The following is a 6,865-nucleotide window of genomic DNA, read 5'->3' on the forward strand; positions in this document are numbered from 1 at the left end:
AGAATACACCTCTTTACTAGAGCTCTACCTGCGTGCCTTCACCAATCACACCTGCAGATGCTGTACCTGCATGCCTGCTTGCTGGCCTGTTAGCGTTGTGCGCACCAGCCTGCCAACTAAGTACCTGCCTGTCAACGCCACGCCGGTCTGTTGGCTTGTCCGCCCGCCTCCTTGTAAGCATTGTGCCTGCCTACTCGCTTCTGCTATGGCTTCCTGCCGGCATCACATCTGCCTACCATCTGAAGGCGTGCGTCCCTTTTAGCCGTGCCTGTCTCCCTCAGTTCTTGCCTGTGTAATACCCTCTGCATCCCTATCACTTTTTCTTCACGCATTGTGTGTCTGTCTGTCTGTCTGCGTGCCTGCACCATAGCTGCCAACTCAGGACATGCCTGCCAACCTAACTGCGCTGTGGCTGTGGATGCCCTGTCTGTCTCTAACTCAAACCAGGTGGCATCATTACTGCACTCACACCTTCCAGAACCATGCCTGCCAGCGCTACTTGCCAGCAAGTCGAAATCAACCTGATAGATATTCAAATAGAGTTTTTAAATGGCTGTGGTCAACCAATCATGTAGGCATTTTTCATCGTTAGATTTTGTTTACCAAGGAACCACTCTTAAATTTCACAGCCATTCTTATCTGAGCAGTCCATAATGAGCAAGTCATTTGTAATTAGTATGTTAGTAATAACCACCCAACTTCCAACTTCAGACAACATTCTGAGAAAGCCAGTAGGGTGGAACAGTGCAAGTAAGCAAAAAATTTGCCAAAATGTCTCTGAAGTTAAGCCTGGGTCTCATCTGAACCATTCAGCAAGACTTTCCATGACGTTACTAGTCTCAGTTTCGACATCAGCTTGAGCTGAAAACAAAATCTTACCATTATCCCCACCATCTGGCTGTTTTGAGCCAGCCAGCCCATTTACCAGCTGGCATCATAATTTCCTGTCTACTTCCCAGTAACATGCCTAACTGCCCACCTGGCTCTGCCCAAAATTTGCAGCATGTATGTCTGCCTGCTACTAGCATGTCTGCCCGTCTTTCGAGGCACTGCCTACCAGGGGGCGCCATTTCCACTTCCACACCTCCAGGTAACTCCGTGCTAGTAATGTTCTTACCGATGTACGCAGCGACACCACTCCTAGCAGCCACATTCCAACCTGCCTACTTGCCGTGATCATGCTGTGTCTGTTTGCCTGACACACACAGTTAAATTCTCAGTGTTAAATCATCTCTAACAGCCCAATAGGGACCATATGTATTCTCTCAGACCTGATTTTACACTGAGTTTGTTGTCATTGTTACATATGAAATATAGTATATTTAACCTTAATTCGATGTCTAATTCATTTAGCAAGCTACTCTATATGACTCCATGACTTCAAATATAACATAAGTGAACTTATATTCAGTACTTCAATGATGTTGCACATATACTCACTTAGTGTGTCCCTTGCATTGCTCTACTTCTTCCTGGATAAGATCGTCTGAAAGCTAACTGAATGTAATGTAATGTAAAAATTAAATAAATAAAAAATTAAAAAAAAAAAAACCTTAATTCAATCGGTGCAAAGTTGGCAGTTTAATAAATGGCATTAGCTGCTTCTAGTTGGCTACCGCTTGGTACCATAATGTGATAGCATGATGCACCAGTTTGGCAGTAGTGGGTGTAGTGATCGTGAACATTGGCTAAATAGTAGGCTACCCATTTAGCCTACAAAACGCAATGCACATTCAGAACATGTGTTACTGTTATGAATGTCTTCACAGTTCACAAGGATTCATAATGTAGCTATCTAATGTAGCTATCTAAGCTACATGACATTCTGCTGGGTCTGCAACGTGCAAGTAGAAATCTAGCTAGCTTGGTAGCTATCTGCACTGATTAGACAGGCACGACTACAATTATTATCAATGCCATGTAGGCTAGCACGCTAGATCTAAACTAGACGCAGTGAAATATAACAGTGCAAAGTTAAATAAAATATTTGGTCTGTAAAGTAGTTTGACCTGTAGTTCTGATGTGTCACTACTAAAGTCACTCACCAAAAAGTCTGTCCAATTTGCCCAAAGGCTCCATCTTTCTATTAATATGCGCGCTGAAACCAGAGGGCTGAAACTAGTTAATACTATGCTACTTCCGGGATGTTCACATCAATAAAGTTTTAGAATTTGGTGTAAAAAATTGCATCCAGCCTCAACGATAAGAGTCTGTAATTATTATTATTATTATTATTATTATTAATTTCAAATGCATGAAATCCAATTTATATAATTTTAATAAACATTATTTCACTGGGGGGTGCTGACCATAGACTGAAACTTAAACTCAACTTCACACTTGTACTTTAAGCTCACCAACTCGTTTTGTTTTTTGTTTTTTTGTTTTTTTTCTGGTGAGTCCAATGACGGTCACTCACAGAACTAGCCGTTGAAGCAAATGAGATTTCCTGAGCGGCAAATAGGTAGGCTATTTCATTCAATCCAATGTCAAATTCACTGTCTATATGCTGAAGAAAAGTACCCAATCTTAAAATAGGGGGTCTATTGGGGTTGGGTTAATGTGTCTCTTTTCCACTTGTTACAAGTAGCAGAAGAGAGAGAGGGTGTTTGTGGAGAAAGGGGATATAAAAACACTTAAACTGAGTATAAAAGAAAAAGGTTATACATTTTTCATGCAGCTATAGCTAAACTATTTGAAAATACATTAAAATAATAATAAATAAAAGTAAAACAGACGAAGAGGGGATAGAAATTCTCTCTATCTTCTCTCCCTGTAGTCAAAATCTTGATTATCTAAATTGAATCTTTATACATGTCTCTCTCATGTTAATATTCAGTGTGTGTATTTGACCATATTTAAACTTCAAATAAATAATGCAATAAAAACATTTACTGTAAAAATATATATTTGGTAAAAGGCATATGTGTCTTCTGACCTGATCACGTCACCTAGTACCCTTTATTATGTAAACACATAACATTCACTGGAAATATGACATATCATTGTGATTAAGTGTACTGTTACTGTTTCAAACATATCAGTATCTCATCTCATGTAATGTGTTTTGATTGGAATTTGATTAGATTTGATTAGTGTGCAAACCAATGTCATACAGAAATAAAGCATGTGCACATGACATGTAACATGTACCAACTTTACACAAGAATGATGATTGAAAAAAACATCACACTGCTGACTGACGTTTTGTCCATGTCTGGTATTCGCAAAGTAAATATGGAACAGTTCATCCTTTTTCCACAATTTGCTTCGCAGCGTGGACCTTCATTGGTCTTGCTTCGTTCAGAATCACATGGTGCTATCGCCTCACAGCTGATGTCTGCGCTTCATCAGTTTCATTTTTCCTTTGTGTTGCCATGCAACTGATAAATATAATTCAGCATCATTCTGTCACACTCCCCGCAAGCGTTCAATTTGTAATGCACAAAAGGAAGAAATGAAAACAACGTGCACAGTGAATAAATTAGATTTTTAAAATAAGTCATTTTAATTACTACCAGAGACTCCTCCACTCGAATGTAATGCTTTTCTCTTTGCTCCACAGCCGGCAAAAGCATTCCTGTTCACGGGCTGCCCTCCTCTTCGGAGTCAAACTTAGCGTCCTGGGGTTCGTCATACGGTCCCTTTTTTCCCTTGTTGGACCACGTGAAGCTCCGAAACAGCGTGATGGCCAGGAAGCCGTAAAAGAACATGACGAAGAGGATGTAGAAGTAGGCGTTGTCGTAAGGCCTGGTAGGGAACGCAGAGGTGGTGGGGCCTGCGGTACTGTTGGTGACGTTGGCGGTCATGGTGGAGTTGGCGGTCATGGTGCCATTGCTGTGAGCTTGATTGTCGCTGCCGCCAGACTCCAGGTCCTCCAGAATAACTTTCCTGCACTTTTCAATGAGGGCGAGCAACAAGGTCCTGTTCATGGTAACCTCAGGTAAAAAGAGAGACTGAAAGAGAGAGATAGAAAGAGAGAAACAGAGAAAGAGAAAGGACAATGTAAGGGGAGAGCTAAACATACAGAAAAACAGAGAGAAAAGTGGGAGTGGGAAAGAGAGGAGCAGAGCCATATTCTGGAAACAAGCAAGTGGGAGAGAGCGTGGAGGAGAGAGAGAGAAATAGGAGGAGAGCCCAGCTCTAATCCACATCGGGAAAGGAATGCAGCGTCCTTTCTGCAGCCACTCTTTGACACTGAGATAGAAAGGCATATTTGAGATTAAACACTGGGGCCAGATAAAACCACTTTCGAGGAGCACGTTCGCCATCACGACTCTCCCAGGAAGAGATCCATGAATGGGAACATAAAGGCAGAGTAGTACATCACTGTAGCGCTGGCTAATGTTGCCGCTATTCTAAAGCAATGTTGTGGTTCTCTTATGTATGTGCCACGGCCTCTACAAATTAGAGTGGAGTGAGGTCACTTGACACACGCAGGGGTACACTGTGGTCAACAGACTATTTTTATCACCGGTTTTAATGAATATTTTGGAAAGGAACCATGTAATGAACTGTATATCACTCGGTAACACATTGCAATATCTAGTGAACTGCTTTGCCTCTGCCATGCAAAAGTAAATGGTAAATATAGCTGCAAGGAGCAATTATAGGGTTCCAAGCTCACATTGCAAAAATAGACAGAGAAAAAATATAACACGGACAAAATAGACTGACAGACAAATAAGCAAAGGTTTTGTAAGGATTGGACCGGCAGTTGGTAAATTATGGCTGTGTTTGGCCATGACCTTTCTACATGTTTATGAATCATTCAAAAATCTTCCAGCTCTACACATCATCTTAAGAGTCCAGCCATCATATGTCTAATTTGATGAATATTGATCAAAGAATATGGACCGTTTCCCACTGTCAGTTCATCTGATTAATTACATGATTTCTCCTTAACAAAGTTGAAACATTCGTAACCAAGGGCCATAATCTATATATCCATAATCAAGGGCCATACTCTATCGTAAAGTTTCATAATCCAGGTAACTCCCAAGATTCTCTGTTTCGAAATACTGTGGTTATTGTTTTGATTCAGATCTACAATCTGGACAATCTGCATCCAAAATCTCTTGCGGAACCATTAGCCCCACCCATGTTTAAACTCTATAGGGTTCTGGCATTGCATGTTTGGGACCCTAAGAGGTTTAACTTTAGCAGCTAGCTTGGTGTTTACTAACAATGTCATTTGGAAGTGGGGGCGTTAATTTTAGATTGATTATAGGTTTCAGATAGATTGAGGGCTTACACAGATACAAATAATTTGATATATACACTGTTTTTTAAAAATACGTAATGTTTTTGATTTGTCTGCATTAGACCGTTTTTGTGACAAATATAATTTGCTATACAACCACACATTCTATGTGATGAATTCTATAATGTATCATGTATCGTCTGTAAGGTACAGTATACTACAAAACAGCTAGTTGTGAGTTAGTAAATAAGAATATGCTCTTTTGTCTTCATCTCAATACCTCCGTTCCCTTACTCTATCATTCACTTTTGTTTCTCTCCAGTAATTCCTGGAATTGTCAGCTGCTGTCAACTGGGCCACTGGTTTCAAAGGACTTGGAGGTCAGAGGTTAAGTTGTCCTCCATGTGTGTGTGGTGGGGTCACATCCACTGGCATTGTGGAAGGGGAGAGTCTCTCTTTCCCCTGACCCCACTGTGTCATACAGGTTAAGTGCTTGTAAAGTGAGTTTACAGGGGACAAGAAAAACGTTGAAATTTTATCTGCCTGCTCTCAAAACAATCAAAAACTCACATTGCTCTCTCTCTCTTTCTCTCTCTCCCTCTCTCTCTATGTCTCTCTCTCATTCTTTTAGAAACTCACACAAATCCAGACACGCATAGTGCATACACATGCATGCATGTCCATTCAAACACAAAGACACACTGTACATGTATCCCCAACACTTTATCACACACACACACACACACACACATGCACACACATACATACATGAACACACGCACACACACACACACATATATATAGACATACACAAACACACACATACAGTACACACGCAGACACACACACACATAGACACACACACACACACACACACACACAGTATACACACAGACACACACACACACACATATATAGACACACACAAACACACACATACAGTACACATGCAGACACACACACACATGCAGACGCATGCACATGCGCACACACACACACACACACTGTGAGAATGGCAGCTCCAGGTGCAGACCCCCAAACCACTCAAGAAAGAAAAACAGCGCTGAGCACAACCTCCTGAAGGGTGGCTTCATGCTTTTCAGTGTAATCGTATTTTATTCTCTGCGCAGAGAGTGGCCGTATCTTTAAATGCAACCTCCTGAACCGTGAGTCCTCGGTGATGACTAATGCTCTTACATTCACTGTGGTGCAACATTAACCCCACTCGCAGGTGTCTGGTTCTCTCATTATGGCCATTAAAAGGTCCCGTGTGAGAAGGAATTTGCCAGTGTGAGGTCAATGACGCATGTGTGGAGGCGATTGGAAGACTCATATTTTTATGTGTGTTTATGTATATATACCTGAACACAGCTTTTTAAAAACACAAAATATCAGGCACATATATAGAAATAAATATAATTCATATATATATATATATATATCTTTTGTTTATGAGAAGAAAGGAGAAAGAAATCGCTGATACATGTTTGTGCAAATACATACATTTCTGTCTATGGCTTGGGGGCAGATTGGTATTAATAGCACAGTCATCTGTTTCTCTGGCTCTGCTGACACACAGTGCTGTGTTTGTTACAGTTCCAGTTCTTAACCAGAGTGTGCTGGAGCTCCAATCAGCACTCAGTGCACTCACGGTAAAAAATA

Source organism: Anguilla rostrata, chromosome 6, assembly GCF_018555375.3.
Source record: "Anguilla rostrata isolate EN2019 chromosome 6, ASM1855537v3, whole genome shotgun sequence".
Taxonomy (NCBI): domain Eukaryota; kingdom Metazoa; phylum Chordata; class Actinopteri; order Anguilliformes; family Anguillidae; genus Anguilla; species Anguilla rostrata.